Consider the following 20,998-nt stretch of genomic DNA (forward strand, 5'->3'; position numbering starts at 1 on the left):
GACTAGGAAAACAAAGGTATGCTTTCATCACCGGGCTGCTGGGGCTGCTACAGCTCAGTCCTCATCTTTGCCACCAGACTCTAACATCTGTAAGGCCAGAATCCTTACAAGAAAAATCATGTGCATATAGATTCTCAATGAGTACTTTTGCTTCTACCTATTAAGTCTACAATAATATATCTAATATTCTGTAATTAAATTTTGAAAGAAGTGTCATAGTGACGTTTATTCCTGCACATTTTTCTGTTTTACTCACTTATGAAACACGGAGAACTGGTAAATGAGCAAAGTTGGGAATGTTTCTCTTCTGCAAAGAGGCTCCTAACAACGGTCGTGCCGGCCAGGCTCAGGGGCAGGTGCTAGCAACAGACTGTGAACCTAACCCCGAAGAGAGGCTTTCTCTCCACAGACAGACTGCATGGTCCAAGTACAAACGCCTCTGCCCTCTGGCCCGGGAAAACGGGTTATGACTCAACACTAAAATTTATAACTGTCAACTGCAGCATCTGTTGGAAAGAGCCGAGGCTGCTCTTGTTTAGAGAATGTGGCAGTAATGATAGCGCTCCATCCTCAGCTGTAACAGTCATATCCACAGACATTCAGGGGCTGGGTGCATTAGACTCACTGTTTAAAGGGGAACTTTTAGCAACAGGAGTTCAACAGGTTGCAGACTAAACAAGAACTGCTGAGGCTAAGTTCAAAATCAGTTGGTGAGATCAAGCAACTGAAACCAAGTTTCTTTTGCTTTTTTCTTTGTGACATCTACTATTTAGGTCAATGAACATATACACTAGGCTTGCAGAATTAATCCTCAAGGGACCCATACAGACGGATGTACCAGTAGCCGCATTCTGAGAATTACGGCGCAACAAGTCGCTTCCTTTCTAAGCTGGTAGAGGGCAGACATGCTGGAGGTGCTAGTGCCTTGGCTTCAACCATCCTAAATTCTGCACACGTCTCACAAACGATTAATACTCATGGGCAACTTGGAACACAAAGATGAGAACGTTGACCTTAGCGAAGCATATGAAAGAGAAACCACCAAATAAAGCGGGGCAGTGGGGAGACAGAAAAGGAAAACAGGAAAGTAAAAAAGACCCCAGGACAGCAATCTAAGTTCTAACAGCACAGGCTTTGCCACCTGTGGGTCATGCACACTGACAGCCTGTTACTCACAGTGTGAGTCATGTGGTTAACAATGCCCACTGCCAACAGCTCCTCAGCTCTATTTTATATATGGTAATCTGTGGGGGCATCTCTTGTTGTCACAAAGATGAGGGTACGATCCACCACACACCTACTCCCTACACTCAGTGACATCTTGCCCGACGCTGCAGGAGAAAACCCTAAGCTCAGACCTGACTCCATTCTACTTACGAAGAGGAACCATTTCTAGCATCATTTCTGTATACTACTTCTCCTGAACAGCAGCTCCCACACAGACAGAGAAGGCTCTGTTTTGGTTTGGAAGTATAACAAGCACTGCTCACCACTGAGAAAACCAGGGCATTGGTGGCAACAGGGCCCACACTAACTGAGTCACCAGCAGGAAACATTTGCAGCCCTCTGGATCCAGAAACTTCACGACAATGGGTATCAATACAGTTGAGAACAGTGTTCCAACAGAGGGCACAGGTACCCAGGTGTGCTCTGCTGACTGGCCGCAGGGCCATGGATCTTCGCAGCAGCCTTCTGCCCTGAATGGAGCTGGCTGTCCCCGCTGAAGCCTCCAACAAAAACAGCAGCTGTGTTCCCAGAGCGTGCCCGCACTCTCAGCACACTCTTAGACTCTGTAGAGTCACAGCTAAACACTCACACAACTACATAAACACCAGCAAATGTCACCTTCTTCCACTTGTTCTTGGCTAGCAAGAATGCAAATGCTGATGTTTTGGGTAGGTACTGGTCATATTTCAGGCAGTACACTGAGCATCACACCTTCCATAAGTAGAGAGCGGGGTAAGACCACACTATCGCCAGTCCAAACATACCTTGGCATGTTCCAGTTTTATCTTAAATGTATTTTTAACACTTAAATACATATCACAATTAATTATAATTTAAATATAAAAGAGATAGGCAGGGTAGTCTGAGTCCCTTTAAACTGACCTGAATTTCTGCCTTTCACTTTGTGAGCACATACCTAAAATTCTGACTAATTTTGTTCGTCCCAGCCTACAATTAGAATGATTCAACACTGTCAATTACAACATGCTCAAACCCCCTAAATAGGAAAGCAAGCTTTTTTCCTACTAAGTAAATTTTTATAAAGCCAAAAACCATTCTACAATTGCAAAGGATTTGGTCATTATAAGATATGATCTGTACCTGTTCAAGTCCATGTGCGACCTCATGACACAGCTCACCATGCCAGGGACTCACAGAAGGGCACAAAGGGAGGTGGGCAAGGGGGGGCTTTTTCCAGTTCCTCATGCTCCTGCACACCTTCAAGGCAGCTGCAGTTGTGCCGTGTGCCTTCTTCTCTGACATTCCCCGGACACTTGTCCTCTGAAGCGTCTGACATACTTTTGTCAATCACAGGCTCACGTGGTCCTGGCTGCAGACCATTTTGTATGCTTCAAAAATAGCTTCTGCTCAGCACCCCAGCTGAAACATCAGGAAGGGCTAGCAGGCAAAGGTCTCGGTGTGTGGGTGGCTTTCCTATTATGAGAGCCACCAAGGACTCTGCCCTGACAGCCCGCAAAACAGGTCAGAAGCAAAGCTCTGGAGCAGACAGCAGCGCTGGAACACACAGGCACAACTCCCCTCGCCGGAGACTCAACAGGCACTGACAAAAAACACACACATACACCTTTTTATCTCCTCTTCCCTTACTGGGGGCTTGGCTTCCTCCACGGGCCTATTTGCTGCCATTGTCTCCACAGAGGAGAGCACGGGAACAGATGTTCAGGGGCCTCCATGAGAGCCCAGGCTAACTAGAGACAACTGTCCTCAGTGAATTTCAGATGTGATGGGTGTTCTGGGAGCAAAGCTGGACTCGACTCTGCAGGGTGAGGCTTCCATTCTGCAGCAAACTAACTTCATCCTTTTTGTCCAGTCCCTCGCGAGTGAATGCTGTTTCTTCAAATTTCCTATCTACATTACTAACCCACTTAGGAGTAGAAATCTCCGCCAAAAGTGACTCCATCCAACTGACACCGTGCACCTCCTGGCTGAGGCTCAGAGCAGTCACCTAGGTGAATCCCTTACACACGTCTTCCTTCCCCACGCAGTCATCTTTATTCGCCATTTTCTGTACAGTTTAGAGGAACGTGGTCTAGAGAACACAAGATATACTGAGTCCTTCCTCATCTGACGGCATCCAATATACAACCAGCCCAGGTCACTGGCAAAATCTCCAAAGCCATACTCCATATAAGGCAGCCAGCTTATCAGTAAAGGTCCCTTCACCCTACCATCATTGTGCGGGTTCTTCACTTTCTCCTCTTGCTGTGACTGACAGACAGCATCCTCACTTTAACTCTCTAAGCGATGACTTCAGAGTCAACGCCCTAATACTTGTGACCCAGTATGACTGGCTGTCATCGATATACTTTCTGAAGGCTTTAAAGACAGAATAGCCGAAGTCCCTGAAAAACCTCATGAACTGGGGGGAGGGGGAGTGTGGAACAAAACAACCTGGCTGGCAAGCTGGGTTCTTAAAATAGCACAGTGTTTTCCTATTTCTGTGTTTTCCCCAAAGCTGTCCCATGAGTCTCGGCTCTTCATATCCTGGAGCCTTGAAAGGACTTTGCTCTGTGGCGACAACAGCCTTGCCACCAGGGAAGCCGGTGACACCTCGCCTGCACCCTGAGTCGGGAGGAAAGCTCCCGCCAGCCCTTGCCTCCTTCAGTCCCAGTGTGATAAGTACTGAAGGATGCTGGGCTACCAAAGCCACCGACAGACTGACCATGGCAGATACCACGTTTCACCAAGTTTCAGGGACAATGTAAAAACTATAACATTGTGACTGGAAGGTATACATCTTCTAGTTTCCTATCAGCGCACAATTTAAAATAAAGCAATACCAGGCAAAAGAAAACTGGCCCGAATAACAGCATTTAGATTTTCGGATTACTAACTTCAGACTCCATAAGTAAAATTATTCTGCTTGCCCATCAGTTTTGTAGGCGAGTCCTGTTGGCAACAGGAAGCTGCACATAACAGCTCTACCCAGTTTCCAGAGGCCCTTCCTTTCACAGTACAATGGTGCCAGCAGGGAGGCCAGGCTGACACCTCTACAGAATCAGGTACCAGGAAGTGACACTGATCAGACAGACGATCACCACCTGCAGTCTTCTCTGTGTCAAGCCCACATCCTCGTCGCTACTGTGTGTATGTCACCAGCGACCTCCCCACAATCCCTACTGACCCTGTGAGGCCATCACTTTCCCTCAGTCAAGTGCACTGGGCTGAGTAGCACCGAAGGAAGGAGCATGCTTGAGTTCCTCTCAGAAAGGAACTCAATCTGAGGACTCTTTCCAGTGTGCCCCGTTCCCAGTTCTGTTTGACTCTTCCATGACTAGCATTTCTGTCTCTGTGCCCACCCAGATCCACAGGGGAAAGGTACCCCCCTTAACTACAAAATGTTAATGTTGACATTCAAGTTAAATACGTTTCTCAATGAGGAATCTACTGCCCTGCTACCAGGTTCTATTTGGTTGACTCGCCTGCTGCCGCCGTAGGATCATTCATGAGGGCGAGCAGGTGAGCATTCCACCTCTCCAGCCTTCAGAACTCTGAGCGTGCTCACATTGTGACTGTCGCTTTCGGAGCAGCTTTCAGCCCCTCTTTTCTTCCTTCTACTGCAGCAAGAGACCCAAAGCTCAGTGCGCTGAGGTTCTTCCTCATTACACTCTGAGTAACCTAAAATCCTAAAATAAAATAGTTCACGACTTTCTAAAATAATTTAGAGCTTTTCTGTGTCTTAAAAATTGGAAAAAGGACAAATAATGGAAACTCTGCTTAAAGTGAACAGTGTCCAGTTGGCCTGAAGATGATACAGCATTCTGGCTGTATGTACGTCCTAAAAACAAAAGAAATTCATTCTGCTAGTACGAAAGAACCAACAAGTGGGAAAAGGGGCAAATACATCAATATTAATCATAATTAAACATGTGAATTCTAAAATATAGGATCTAGCAGCATATCAAAGGATGTGCTGGGTATGGTGGCGAAAGCTTCAGTCCCAGAACTCAGAAGGCAGGAGGATTGTGGGTTTGAGGACAGTCTGAACCATATAACAAGACCATGCATATATAAACAAACAAACAAACAAACAAACAAACAAACAAACAAAGAAAGTTGCAAGCTATGCTTCAAAACCTTGATCTTCATTAGTACCATTTCCAAAGAAGGCATGGGATGTACCTCACTGGTAGAACGCTTCCCACCATACACAAGGCTCCGACTTCCATTCCTAGTATCTCAAAAAGGTGGAAAATAAGTACATTTTCAGAACAAATATAGGTCACTTGTGGGTCCAAGTCAAAGGTTTGGGAATATTAAACACTGAATGTTCATAAACTATATTAAGAAGATGTGTAAACCTAAATCTGACAGATAAAACTATTAAAGTTAGAGAATTAGAGGAAAACTTGCTGCACATTTAGAGAGATAGGGACGCATGTGCACCAACGAGACGACGGCCTTCAAACCAAAGACCTTGAGAGCTACAAAGTCCATCACTGTTCCCATTTCCAGGAAGCGCGCGCACACACACTAGCCACGCTTCCGACTTATGGACTCTCTGTGGGCAGCCTGGTCAGGGAGAGTATCTTCCCCTCCCCTTTACATAACAAGACTGGCAATGCTGGCAGGGTCAACTAGGTCAGGAGATTTGCACCTTTCTGCTACAAGCCCCCCCCCACACCCATCCCCCATGAACAGGAGCCCCAGAAAGAAGTTCTAATGCAAACAACATCAACCTCCTAGCATGAAGCCAGGCTTGTTACAGGAAGGAGCCCCCAAGGCGCACGATGGAATCTGGCACACTCCATACAATCTGACCTGAGCAGTGGGATGCTAGCGTATGATCCTGTTTAGACCATACTCCCAGAGGAACTCAAAAGACCTCCTACACTTGGCTGCATCGGTCTACATCTCTGTCTAACCCTTAGGGCAAGAATCTCATGTCGTAGAGAAGCAGCAGATGCCCCATAACCAGAGCCATAAACTAGAAACTCAAAGCTTGGGTAAAGCTAGGACTAAAATTTACACATGGTGGAGACAGACCACCAACCCCTCCCTTGGCTCCAGGTGCACTGGCAGAAGACAGAGGCTTCAAAGGCTGTCACAGAAGCAGCAGCAAACTTTCCTCCCGAGACAACTGGCTTCAAGCCCAAATTCTCTCTCTCCCTGTCACTTTTAACAACTGCATTCCTGTGTGATTAGGGAGAGGCTCCAATCAGAGGTGTGGATCTTCCACAACCCACACCACCCAAGGAGGAAGAGCCAGGGCAGCAACATAAGCTGAGATGGCTTCCACACATACCTTTTCCCCTTAACAACTCTTATGGAACTCACCAGACTTAATTAATCAGCAGGGGATTTGGAGGCATAAAATTGGGTAAGGGGTGATATCACAGAAACACTTCAAGACTTACATTTAATGCATGAAGCACCAGTACTAGATAGATTGGCCAGTATTTCTTAAATGGCGGCTCTATGAACAACTGCGTCAGAATCACAGAAAGTTACCCATGTAAATAATTAAAATGTCAATTCCTAAGCTCCATCACAGACACCTTCACAGCATCTGGAGCACACCTGGGAGGTTCTAAAGCACACTCAGGCGGGAGCGACCTGCAAAGGGCAGACCCGTTGATGTTCGGGGGCCGGCTGAAGTTCATTCCAAACAGCAGTGGTGGCATTGCCATGGCTGGAATGAGATGTCCCCATAGACTTGGGCATTCAAGCACTGGCCCAGAGATGCAGCGCTGTTTGGGGAGATGTAGGCTGCAGCCTCACTGGAGGAAGTCTGTCACTGGAAAGAGGCTTTGAGGGTGCAAGGTCTCACCCAGTTTACTCTCTGCTTGGCGCTTATGACTGAGATGTGTTTTTCTTAGCCTCCTGCTCCTGCTGCCAGGTCTCCCTCCATGAGGGACTGCTATTCCTCTGAAAGCCCAAATAAACTCTTCCTTCCAAGTTACCTTGGTCATGGTGGTTTACCAATGCAACAGAAGAGTAAACACTACAGGAAGAAACAGAGCCAGCACCTGTCCTATTGGATTTCACTCTGTCTTGACCTCCGTACCCGTGAGAAACGCTTCCCACGACATACAGCTCCCTCAGGCTTCAGAGTTTAGTAAAGATAATGCCAGGAATGTTCAGTGAACTCTGGTATTCTCTGTGCTCTTCCTACCATGGCTATCAAAAAGAACTGCTGGTCTCAAGTCACTACCTGAAAAACAGACCACTTGGACCCACTTCCGGGGATAGTAGTCCCTGTGTGGAGACACCAAAGCTCTGCATTCTGAGTTTGCAGCTCTCACTGGGGATGGTACCAAAGGCGAGGTGCCATCACAACGGAACATCCAGCCCATGTGCACCGGCAACTCTGCAGAGACAGGTCTCCCCTGCATCACTGAAACCGGGAGTCACAGTCATGAGTGTCTCCTTGGAAACAAGAAAGAGTCACAAGCTTCAAGCAGACGGGACAACATCCCCATGGTATCAGCAGAGTGGTCACCCCAGAGTTTACTTTTGCACTGAAGCTGGGATTATCTTTCTGAACACAAGAACTGCTCCAGAGGCAGAGACCTAAAGCAGCTTCCCTAACTCCACAGGCAAATTAAAACAAGCGAAGAGTAATTCCAGCAAAAGTAAACATTCTTCATCTCTCGCCCTCACATATATACTCAAAGCACGTGGCCCTACACACCTCCCTCCCCTGCCGTGGCTCAGGTCAGATCTCATGAGTGCTTTCCTACTTCCATCTCACAAGGGCAAAGCCACATCACAGAAGAAGCCTCGTGCTACGTCCGCAGTCTGAGGTCCCTGACTCATCTTGGACCTGACACTTATCTCTTCACCTGTAACCACATCTGAAGCTGTGACACCTCTGATAACCCTTGTCAACTATGATGCAGAGCCACAGCTTCCGTGAATAGAGCAGCTACCCAGCCACCCCTGAAGAATTCAGGATGCTGCCAGCACTAGAGTCTTATCAGGATCCTTGTCAGCATCCATGGTTGCCCCCATGGGATCTCACTGGCTTGGGCAGTTAGTTCCTTGGCCTTTGGAAATTATAAGTTTCCATATCTCCCCAGGAAAGAAGCTGGACAGGACTGTGGAACCCTGGCTGCAGTAGTACAGTGAAGCCTACTGGAGCAGGCACCAAGTCAGCACCAGGCAGAGCCAGGCACTGCCCTCCCATCCTACCAGCCTTCCAAACCTTGCTGACTTATTTATTCATTATTTTGATAACTCTGTGGTCAGATGTCAGGAGAACATATCCTTGAATGGCTCATATCCTCGAATACTATCACTGGAAAACTAAGAAGTTTCTTTCTAATTAAATGACACCAGATCATTAGAACAGTACTTCTTCTGTGTGCTTAATACCAGCCTTTTATGTGCATTATTATGCTTCCATAATAAAATTAGGAAGATCACTTTAATACTCATTAGACACTCACGATGTGCCCGGCCCCATCCTCAGCATTTCAACAGACTTCTCCACTGAGTCATCCTGACAGTCTGCAAAGTGGATAATCTACCTTTGGAAGCGCAGAGAGGGCAGGAATTTGCCAGAGTTTACACAGCAGAAAGCTGAGGTGAGCACTCACCTCCGACAGCCTGAATCCACAAAGCTGCCCTCTGTGTGAGCCGTTTCCTTTTTATTGTTAACTCTTCTACTTTTTAAAAGACCTTTAAAATTATATAACCTTAGGTTAAAAATACCAAGTGGGCCAGAGCAATGGCTTGACGGTCAAAAGCACTGGCTGCTTTTCCAGAGGACCAAGTTGAAGTTTCAGCTGTTAACTCCAGTCTCAGAGGGTCCCACCTCCTCTTCTGGCCTCCTTGGGTAATGCACAAACATGGCGCACAGATATATATGCAGGCAAAACACACACACACACACATCTTTTTTTTTAAAAAAAAAAAACTGTTTTGAGAAAGTACATGAGCCTCCTGTTTGCATCAGACTATATTTATATCAAGGTTAATATTAGCATAAAAAGCACCTCGGTTCTTTAATGGGACAGCAACTTCTTTACAAGTCACCAGTTTAAATGGCTAATTTCAAACATGTAGGTCACATTTTTAATATTTCCACAGCCTGGGGGATCTAACTCGGTTAGCGTAATAACATAAAAGACAGCTACTCTCCTGCTACCTTCTGTAAAATTCTGGCGACAATGCGCCATGCTGGGACCGCCTGCACATGCTGGGGATTGAGCTCCATAATGGTCTGCAAGGGCCTCCCGTGAGTGCTGCCCACTGTCTGGAGGGTGCCCACACCCAAACCTCTGCCATCTCTTCACCGATGTAGCCAAGTGGGCCCTTTCCATTGCTAGGAAATGACAGTTTTTCTGTAAGTCAGAAACCTCATTCAACGCCTGCACACGCCTGTGCCTTATTAAGGCTGGCTGTCGGGAGGAGCCAGCACTTCTAGGTTGTATGACACTCGGATGGAGCAGGGCCCACCGCTTCTGAGCATCCAGAGCTGGGACTGAGGGTAAGAAAGGGGATTTCACGGGGGGGCAGGTCACTTTTCTGTAAGCTGTGGCTCATTCCAGACATGGAGAGAGGCTCCAAATGTCCTGGAACTGAGCGCACCACAGAGCGAACAGCTGCTGGGACACTGGGGCTCTGTTTCTAGCTTTTTGTTTATGTTGCTGCCATTTAATTTCTGACTCTAGGTATCCTTAATATTGAGTATCTTTAAGAAGCCTGTACAGGAATCCCTGCATCTCTAGACCTTCTGACAGGCTGGTACATAGGCCACAGGAGCAGGCTACACCTACATCTGCCAACTTACGTGCACACGTGGCCCTGAACACTACTCAACCCACAGAAGGCTCAGGTTTGCTGCCTAATTCTTGGAAGGGTTAAAGGAGCAGACCAGCCCAGTCCTGAGCCAGGCTGATGAAGCTAATGTTCTCCTTAGATGTGGGCCCCAGGCTGGCAATCCACTACTAATACAGCATCCTGACTAGACAAGATGAACAGAATGGTGATAAGAGGAAAAACAAAGAGCAGAAAAGCAAATGTATTGACCGAGTTCAGGAACCGATGAGGTCGTTTACCATAAATCACTGGGCCCTGCTGAAAGAGAAGCACATGTTTGCAGTGCTGGCCCATGCTAGCACATGTCGAGTGAATTACACAGTGATAACACAACACACGAGTCTTTCCAGGCTAAGAGGCACAAGTTAAGTCCGTGCAGATGTTTTCCATTTGCCTTTTGTTGCTCTGACAAAACAATGATCAAAACCAACTTGGAGGAGGGGGTTCATTTCAGCTCACAGGCTAGAGTCCATCATGGGAGGAAGCCAGGGCAGGAGTTCAAGGAAAGAACGTAATCAGAGACCGTGGAAGACTGTTACCTAGTTACTCTCTTCCTCTGGTTTCTTATATAGCCCAGGTCCACCTGCGTAGAAAGATACCACCTAGGGTGGGCTGAGGCTCCAATTCAGTTAGCAATCAAGACAACGTCTCACAGACATGCCCACAGACCAATCTGATCCAGGCACTTCCTCAAATGAGATTCCCTCTTCCCAACTTGTTGCCAAGCTGGTAACCAAGATTAGCCACCACACGATGCACTGGAATAAGATACATCCTTGTCAGGAGTATTAGAATAGACAGAAGCGATCGAATCTCCAATCAACTCTCATTTCTTTGTAGGCAGTTAAATACGCCAACACCAACTCCAACAGTTGGAAGGTAAAACAAGCACAAAGCACATGTAAATAAACAATCAGGGAAAACTAACAACAGCTAACACATGAATTCCACTGCTGGTTCTGGACCTTGGCACCTCCAGTGGCACAAAGCCTGTCTGCAAACTCTGCAGGAGCAGACAGACAAAGCCAGCATGCAGGACGAGGAGATATGGGCAGGTTCGAGAACTCTGTACTGGCTTGCTGCAATCCTGGGAAGAAAGTGCCATACAAAACCAACCAACAGACGTCTCTCAAAACCATGCAGCGCTCCCAGCTTTGCACAGAACACCTTAGTGAATCCCCACTGTCACACTAAGAGCTACACTTGATACATCTGCGGCTACACTTGCAGATAAGAACACTGGGGCACACATATGTGGGCCCACTTCGTATGCCCACGAAGAAAACACCACAGAGTGAAAGTCAAGCTGGCCTCAAGAATACAAGCTCTTACTCAGTAAAGTGTAAATAAGATCACTCACTCACATGGCAAAGGTTCACAAGTCAACGCTAGCATCTACGAGCCAAATCAAAGTCTTTAGATGGAAGTAAACGCTACTTACTGCCACATATACTTTTGGGGCACAGAACCCATACAACTGGTGAAGCTAAAAACAGATTTATATACATGAGGTTACATGCTTTGTGAGATGCTAGGGATTGCTTAGTATTAAGTGGTAGTATTTAGAATGGGCAGGAATTGGAAAGCAGTCTCGGGGTTACAGCAAAAAAAAAAAAAAAAAAAAAAAAGCAAAATAGGCCAAAACAAAACTAAAATGGGTAAAAAAAAATCATATTTTATTACTACAATTTTCACTAGTAGAATACAAAATTCCTAACACAATATAATATGCCTGCAGGTCTCTGTTAATATATGTCATAGTATCCCAAGAAGCACCAGCAGTAACAAGCAGCCCTCGAGTAAAGTCACAGAGGAAAAGACGGCAAGATGGTGATGCGGCAGGAACCATCACCAGCACATTCTAACCAGCAGTTTGGGGAGGTACATGCTACCAAACTAGTATGTTACGGTCATTTTTTAAAGTTAAAAAAATTAGAAAGATTTGGGATTGAAAAAGTAAAAGCCAACATGACAAACCTCCAACCCCCTCTACTAGAGCAGAGCTGTGGAATGTCTTGGTAACTGGTCTGCATTCACTTCTCCGATCTTTGCTGAGTGGGTCTTCTAGGGGCCTTTTAAATTACGGGGGTAAAAAACAAATACTCTAACCACTGTGCCATCTCGCCAGCACAGGAACAGACACTATAAAAAAGAGTGATCAGTTTAGTTTCTTCCAGCATGTCAAGTTTTCTAGGTATTGTATTTAACATGGTCATTTTTAAGATTACAAAAGGAAATGAAAACCACTCTACCTGCCACTGAAGTTCAATGAGTGAGGGCGGATGATGTAAGACAGGACGTGTTTCATTACCTAAGATGTCCCCTTCACGTTGGTCAGAAGTAAAGAAATAAAACAGTACATTGACTGGTGCTACAAACAAGTCAATGAAGTCCGATTATCAAACTAACATATAACACTCAGTTTAATTGATCCATTAAAAAATAATTGGCTGAAACAAAGTGACAAAGGAATCAATTCCTGGTTTGGATTATAAAAGCTTGTCACTGCTTCTACTGTGTTCCCTCACACTTTCTGGGAGCTGTGTAGGTAAGCATTATAAACAGATTATTTGTCCCCTAGGCTTTCTGGGACTCTGCAGAGTAGATGAACCCGTGTTTCCATGCTGAGAATACCCCATGATCTTGGAGAAAACAGGAGATAAGGAGTGCCCGCAGCCAGTGTCAACAGGGCACAGTGGCATCTGCCACTGTTAGCTTGGACAAAGAGACTCAGTCTCAAAAGCACTGGGCAGCATGTTCCCTAGGTCATAGACTGTCTCCTTTGGGGTACAGAAAATTTGTCTATTGTCCTGAATGCCATGATTTATTGGTCTGTCAAAAACAAGCCGTTTTCAGCCACCAAAAGTCCAGTTCACCTGGGCCATGTGGGATTCAAAGAAAAATCACTCTGATAGCTGGCAACAGCAGCCCATGCTGGGTTTCTGCCCAGCCATGCTGGGGAACCCTCTGTGGCTCCCCAGGCTGCACAGAGTCCGCTTTCTCTACAACAGCTCTGATCGGTGAAGTCAATAGACACTGGTTCTAGATTTTGTGTCTTTTTCTTTTCTTTTTTTCTATCAAATACACTGTGTGCCTCCTAAATACTCTTGGACTTGAGGCCTTCAAAAGAGAATACAAAGTTGGGTGGGCAGAGGAGGTAAGATCTGGGAGGAGTTGGGGAGGAGTGAATTGTACAAAACTCTCAGAGAACTAGTAGTAACTAATTGAGGGGAGCGGTCACCAGAGAGGTGCATCAAACACTGCCTGCTCTCCGCTCCACAAGGATTTAGCTGTGCTGCCTCAGACTGTCAGTCCTGGCCAGCACCTTCTACAGGCAGGGATCCAGAGGTGAGTTTCACAGTCTTCCTTGCACAAACGTTAGTAAGATGATCAGATATCCTCCCCGAACGGAGCCAGAAACAGACACAATGGGAAAAAGCCTGGGGGAGCCTGCTCACAAATGTTTACCGGCCCTCCCTCCCCCATCTCACCCTCCCCATCTCATTTTAACTGCATAGCCTTTATAGAATCTTTCCAAATCAGTTCCATTTTTCAGACACAGTTTCGTGCACACTCCTATCTTCAAACAATACACTGGTGATAACAGTGCAGTTGCTATAAACACATGTGAAACAGACACAGCTAACTCCCGCATAAGCATGGCACTCAGCAGGCGAGACGGCGGGCCGTGAAGAGCAGCTGACCTCCTTGTCATCTAGACAGTTAACTGAGTTTTTGTTTGTTTGGGGGATGCGTGCGGGTGTGTGTGTTTAACAGTCATGGACAGAAACAGGAGAAATTAGGGATAGATGGGGGGGCGGATTTCTCCCTTCCTGTTCACCTAGAAAATGCCCTGTAAATTCTTGTTTCGTGGTCCTCCTGAGCACAGGGAGCAAACCAACGGCCGGGAGAAGACCAGCTGAGGCTGCTCCGAATTCCACCTCACCAGTGTCGAACAACAGCAAACTTTCCTCAGTCACAGCAAGCAAGGCTCCACCTGCACCTCAGGCCACAAACCTAAGCACTGTCACACATCTCCGGCACACTTTTCCTCAACCAAGCACCGGGGTCCACCTCTTGGCCTAGTGTGGATTGTGACAGTCGGAAGTGGGATAAACACCATACAAATACATTACCGGAAATGCTTTCTCTAAAGTTACCCCAAACTAATCCCAAATATAATATGGAAATTAAAAAATAACGCCCATTTCCTGGCCATCATCAGACTTGCACCCTGGCCGGACAGGGTTCGCTGTGCGGTTTCTGCCAGCTCTTCCTGCGGTATGGAATGAATAGCTCCTTCTTCAGGAACGCCTGCAATTCTTACCCGCTAATCACCCCAGCTCTTCTTCAGAAACTCCGGCTGTTTTTATTGGCTAGAATTTAAACTTTGGGCAGGTATGGCAACCCACCCTGCACGCCTGAGACACACAGGCATGTCTGAGCATATGTCTACATCTGTTGGGAAGAGGAGAACGCGCCACGTGAGGACAGGCTGTGCACAGTGCCAGCCGGCTCAACCTCTGGCTCCCTTGGAACCGTGACCCAAGCTCCACTCCTGAGGAGCAGTGGTTTTCTTTCAAGGTGAAGCTAGGAGGAAGCAAAACCAAGGACAGACCCAGCAATTTTAAAATAATTTGAAGAGCTGTCATCTCTCAAAAGTGACATTTATTACAAGTACATTTAAAAATCTATCTTGGCACACAAAACTACTCAAATCATCACTTCATATCTGTTTTTACTTTTTAAGATAACAATATTATATTTTTATTCAGAAAATCAGTTTGCTCTTTCTATACACATAATTGAGTTCTGTGCACTGTGTTCAAATCCTAATTATGTCAAGAGAATTGCATTTAGAAGAACAAAGGTGATTAGAGAAAAGGGGGTTAACTCCATTTTGTATGGAGATAAGGGTTATAAAGACTATCCTATGTTTGGTTATTTTACACAATAATTTACTAATAACAACTGGACCTGGCGGTGGTAGTGCACGCCTCTAATTCAGTACTCAGGAGACAGAGGCAGGCGGATCTCTGGGATTTTGAAGCCAGTCTGTTCTACAGAGCTAGTTTCAAGACAGCCAGGGCTACTCAGAGAAACCTTGTCTCAAAAAATAAAACAAAACAAAAAACCCAGCTTTGTATTTCCAGGTATTATATATTACATTTTGTTATACTTCACCCCCCCCCACACACACACACACACACGACACTAAACTTCTCTCATTCAATCGGTAGTTTACTGATCAAACTTCCCACTGGAAGGCATCCCGGAATAAACCAGTAGAATTTTGACCTCCTAAAATGTGGTGCAAAGCACCAACACTCTGTGTGTGTCCTCCTTACAGACTTGGCGTGGAAACCTGCAGAGCAGGATGGGGCTCTCCAAAGCAGCAGAAGCCCACAAAGGCTGCGCAAGGTGTGAATTCTGAAAGAGCCACCAGTTCAGGTACCAGCCAGGTATCACAAACCTGCCTCTTGGGGCTAGGAAGGAACCGAAGCAGTTGCTACCATTCTCTGTCCTAACTGGACACCTTTTATAAGCAATTACAATACACTGCATCAACTACTTTATTTTTGGTTATATTTCACTGGGAAATTTTCCCTCATAGTTCCAATTTTAACGTAATAATAAAAAGAAAGACCCAGTCTCTGTCTTAGATGCAAGCTGCTATTATGTGTGCAGATTTAGCCAAAATGGGATCAAAAAGATTGATTAACACACTTCTAAAGAATGGAACCTAAATTTTCATATATAATAGGGCATAACAGCATAACCAGCAAGGCAGATCTCAGCAAATGCTTATTTGAATATTTTACACTTACAGTATATATGAATAAACAGTTCATTGTTTCATGTATTAACTACGATACAAGCACGCTCTTTCACATACTAGTTCCCAGTAGGGGCAGGTTTACAGCAGACCCCTTCTGTCAGTACATTTAGAGTTCACTTTTCAGAAAACGGGCTTTCCACCAGGTACACTTACAAGCATGTGTAACTGCTCCTCTAAGCATTCTGCAGACTCGAAGTATTAGACATTACTTCTGAGTTTTTAAACCAAATACTAGGGATGGTGTTTCTTTTTGAGTCAGTGTAAGTTCATCTAACTCTTCCCTTTAAAGAAATTACTTTATCACTACAAATTAGTATTTGTCCAAATCTACAGTTCTCATTGAAAAACAAACAAAGTCAAAAGGTTACTCTGACTTCTTGTTGTTGTGTTTGTTTCAGCGGGTATGAGGAATCTTCAGAAGCTCTGCCTACTCCTTCAGGTGTCATGGCTACAGGTAGTCATTTGTAAACTTGAGCAATTCCCAAAACATAAAGAGCGAGCCAAGTTCTCAGGCTTAAGAGGACTGTAGTGGGGAGAAAGATCACGGAAGAGAGAAAAGGGACTAAGGAAGGAAGGCAGCATGGAACAGCAAAATATAACGGGACTTCTTACCACGTGTGTGTCATTTTTTAGTTTAAAAACATCAAACACAGAAAAACAGAGTTGGTATTTAACTAAGAGCTTTGCTGCCTGGCATTCATGGGAGCTGGAAGATAACTTTCTACACTACTGGAAGAAAAATGCGATCATCAATATCACCCCCTACATACCTTGCAACCTACAACAGTGACTGGACTCCAAAATACACTGTTGCAACAGTGACACATTGTTATAAAATGAATTCTTCACCTTTTTATTAGATTTAAGGTCCACTCTCTGAGATGAAACCCATACCTGACACTGCTGTGGGATAATGCTCATGTACCCTGTAAAGACTTGTCACTTGTATTTGGTTTAATAAAATGATGATTGACCAGTAGCCAGGCAGGTCAACCAGAATAGGAGAATTCTGAGAAGAGGAAAGGTACAAGTCACACGGATAAACATAAGAATTATGGGTTAATTTAAGAGCTAGTAATAAGCCTGAGCTAATGGGCCAAAAGTTTGCAATTAATTAAGCCTCTGTGTTTCTTTGGGACTGAATGGCTGTAGGACTGACTGGGTGGGACAGAAACTTCTGTCTACATGACATTGCTAAAGTAACCAAGAACCTGAGACTAGAAATGTCATAGGCCTAGGAAGAGACCTACTATTCTGCTAAAGCAGTGGTTCTCAACTTTCCTTTAATACAGTTCCTAATGTTGTGGTGACACCAAACCATAAAATTATTTTGTTGCTACTTCATAACTGTAATCTTGCTACTGTTACAAATCGATCATAATGTAAATATCTGATATGCATTATATCTGATATGCAACCCTTGTGAAAGTCATTCAACCCCCAGGAAGTCACAACAGGGTGAGAACTATTGTGCAATAGGAATGCAGCAATAAAAACAACTAATGGCGATTCCTGTACTCAGATCAATGTCTCACTCAACCCTCATGAGAGAATTCTTGCAGTTGATGGGAGTTAACAGAGACCCACCACTGGGCAAAGGGCAGAGAATAAGAAACATTAGAGCATTTGGTCTAAAACGGAATGTTTTCATCAAACCTGTCCCATGGAGGCTCGGGGATCTATGCAGAAGAGGAGGCAGAAAGATTCTAAGAGCCAGAGGTAATAAATGACTCCAAGGAAACAGCATCCTCCAGACACAACAGAACAGTGAAACCTCTGAGTGGGTTTCTCCTAGCGAAACCTCTGATAAATGCCTGGACACCATGGTCAGGTGGTTCATGTGGGCCATGGCAAAGCTTGCACAAACGGAAAGGGTCTTCACCAGGAAAAGCTGGGTATCCCCAGGCTGTCCGATTTCACTCAACAATCACCTCTGTAGCCTAAGTGGAATCTCTACCTCCCCAAATTCATAAGCTATAAAACTTTGCTTTCAGCAGACAGGGTGGAGTGGTCAAAACACGGATGCAACCACCTAGTTTAGTTTCCTCTTCTGAATAAGTGGGTAACATACATCTTAGAACCAGATGAAACAGCAAACGGCAGAGGGTTTTGTAAACTACCGCCCTTCAGTTATTTAACTGGTTATTCAGTTAAATACTTTCACCCACAGTGGATTGTTGAGCTTCAGCAAATTTATGGTTATGCAACTAACACTGCCGTCCAGATTTTTGAATGCCTGTACGTGAAAAACTTTATAGACAAATTAGATCCAGTAGTGTTTAACTAAGTACAGATGATTCACAAATCAAAGATTCAGACAGCTCCACTACCCAACTATGAACAGACGGCATTTATAGAGCAGAGGCTGGAGATAAGGGCTTGTCTTATTTGAACTGGGTCTGACCAGCCACCTCTGATTGACTGACGCTTGACTGCAATGATTGGGTGAGACACCCTCCTTGTTTCAAGTCTCCTCAATTAGAATTGCTATTTAAGGAGGTCAGTATGGAGGAATCATCATATAAGACCAGTATGGAGGCATCCTCATATCAAAGCTGGTTTAATAAGTCCTCCTCCAACATCCCCCACCCCAGTGATCCTTTACAGTCAAACCCCTCCCCCACTCCTAGCCCTATTACCAATGATCTGCTTGTTTCCCCAGTTTTGTCTGCCACATACACAGGACCATAACGCACACAGTAGTCTGGTCTGTCTTCCGTTCCCAGACATAATGCTGAGGTTTGCCCTGCCTGGCACCAGTCTAAAGCTCCTTCCTTGCTGCTGAAGAGTTTTTAAGGCCATCGCTTCTCCCCTCCACCTGATGGCCATGTTGATTGGTTCTGCTCTGGCTGTTGAGAGCTGTGCTGCTGCAAGTTTTTGCACTTCCACCAAAGCAGAGACAGGGGAAGAACGGCTGCTCGTGTGTGAGCTGCTTTCCAAAGTGATTACAATTCCACGTTCCCACCAGCAAGTTACCCGATCCTTTCTCTACATTCTCTGTGAACACTTGAAACTGGAGCTTTGTTCTGTAGCCATTCTGTGGCCACCAGAAGTGGAGTAACAGGAGGCCAGGACTACAGAGGCCTTGGAGATGCCCACAGAAAGAAACTTCTGAGGCTAAGAAAAATCTGTGGGCTCTGACTACAGGTTGAGTTCATAGAATGCAAAGTCATTGAGGCTTACAGTCAAAATGTGGATCCATTAAGCTGTATGCTCACTGTGTAGTTATTTGGGGGTGGGGGCTTGAAACAGGATGTTTACAAGGTTAAACAACAGGTCTAAGGGGAAGTGAAAGACTGCAGAGAAGCTCTTTATGACAGGAAGTAAACCAGTCAACTTCAGGAAGTTCCTGAAAGTAACCAGATTCACCAGATCCCGCCTTTCTCTAAGAGTATGTAAACAGTAAAGTCAGCTGGTAACCATTCTCAGACAAGTCAAATTGGAAAGATGACTCCATGAGAAGCTAAGCTGCCTGAAAGAGGCTCAGACTGACAGAGCCACCTGGAAAGGACACTGCCCAACCTGCTAGGCTGCCTGCGGGCTGTGCAGTGTGCTCCGGATTTCCAGCATTGGTGGGCGCTCACCCGTGCTGGGTCTGGCTTTGGTGATACAGCTGTCTGAGTCACCTTTTCCCCCTGTGAGTAACCCTCACCTATATTCTCTTAAGTAACTCCAATAAAACTCAGTGGTTGCCAAGTTAGACATTGATGGTATTTGTATTCTGGTCTACATCAGTTCCCCATCTTGGGTGAGTATAAGTGTGTACGTTTTGCCTCCAAGAAAAAAGTGTCACACAATTTTTTGGTTGAGTGAGGGTTTTTCTATTTGTTTGTTTTTACATTTCTTTCTCTAAAGATAACTTCCAGAAAACTAATACATGCTGTGTTTTTTTAACAACATGGCATCCAAATAATAAAGATAACTAAGGCATTACATGGAGGGTATTATACAGGTCTTCATTATTTAGAGGCAGTCACTATAGCTGGACGGTTCCTGTAACCACTTCCCCCTTCTTGAGACAGGGTCTCCCTATGTAGCCCTTGCTCTCCTCATATTCACAAATGCACCTGTCTCTGCTTCTCGAGTGCTGGGAGAGTCAGGGGCTTCCACCTCGACCTTCAGCCAATGAGCACTCCAGATACATGAGCAATCTCCACTCTGAACAAGTGGCGTGAAAACACATTTGCTTCCTTCAAATGCTAAGAGGCAGTTGGCGGGGTAGGTGCTTCTGAATCCAACAGAGAGCTGCTTCATTACGCCAATGAATTCTCAATTCCTGTTCCTGTCTACCAAGTATTATCTTCCAGAGACTCTCCAGTCCACCAAAGGCAGCCAAGGACAGTGTGAGGAGACACTCTGTCACTTTGTCCACACCCCCCAGTGCTCAGGCTAACGACACACACACTTCCTGCAGCTGCAATGACACAAGGAGGCCCTTTGGACTTTTCTGGCAGTAGCTGATGACTTCGGACAACACACCTCTGCACCTTCTTCTCTGGACACTTCCGTTTGTACCACAAACATCTACACCTATCCCTACTCCCGCCACAGCAAATACAGAGAACAAGAGAAGGAACTTAAAAGTGAGTGTTAGGATGAGGAGGGACACCACAGCCCCTATCAAGCCTGACAAATTCCCCAACATATCACTTCTAACACAAAATACGAACATGGCAGCAGAGGACATAATCACCAGAATATCCCTTTGTGATCTCACGATCTCCACTACAGACCTGGGGTGTAGTGGATCTACAGACCTGGGATGGAGAGGCAAAATGCCTTGCCTTTGGGTGGGGCGTGGCACTACCTTACCTATAGGTTCCATGTTACTTTGTAGCCATTATCCTGGTTTTGTGCCTGAAAATTCAGGATGGCGAGTCCCCAGGGACAGCACTAAGCACCTAACAGCAGTAAACCCACAACCCTCTTTTAGGAAGGGCCCTTTGTTAGGCCTGCTCTAGCATTCACATTTTAATTATTGGATGGATAGAGATATTTCACCGTACACAGCAAGTGCTCCATGCCACAGGCAGCCTTACAGTGGCCATCGGATCTACCTGCTCACAATATTCTATGGTTAAGCTGCCACAAATCATGAAGACCCAGACAACCTGCAGAAGAGCAGGGTCACATTTCCAACAGCCT

At 45.5% G+C, this 20,998-nt stretch overlaps 1 protein-coding gene across 3 annotated transcripts in view; it reads right to left on the minus strand.

Moving 5' to 3' along the window:
* Trio (trio Rho guanine nucleotide exchange factor) overlaps positions 1 to 20,998 on the minus strand; it is a 286,618-nt gene that overhangs the window by 217,001 nt on the left and 48,619 nt on the right. The window contains exon 1 of one of the 3 annotated variants that reach the window (XM_085676588.2): positions 2,329 to 2,460. The exons of the other annotated variants lie outside the window; for them this stretch is intronic. The gene's annotated coding sequence lies outside the window, so the exon portion shown is untranslated. Of the gene's footprint in view, positions 1 to 2,328; positions 2,461 to 20,998 lie in introns of those variants that run through there. 3 annotated transcript variants of the gene reach the window in all.

Source organism: Myodes glareolus, chromosome 15 (assembly GCF_982192425.1).
Source record: "Myodes glareolus chromosome 15, mMyoGla1.1, whole genome shotgun sequence".
Taxonomy (NCBI): Eukaryota; Metazoa; Chordata; class Mammalia; order Rodentia; family Cricetidae; genus Myodes; species Myodes glareolus.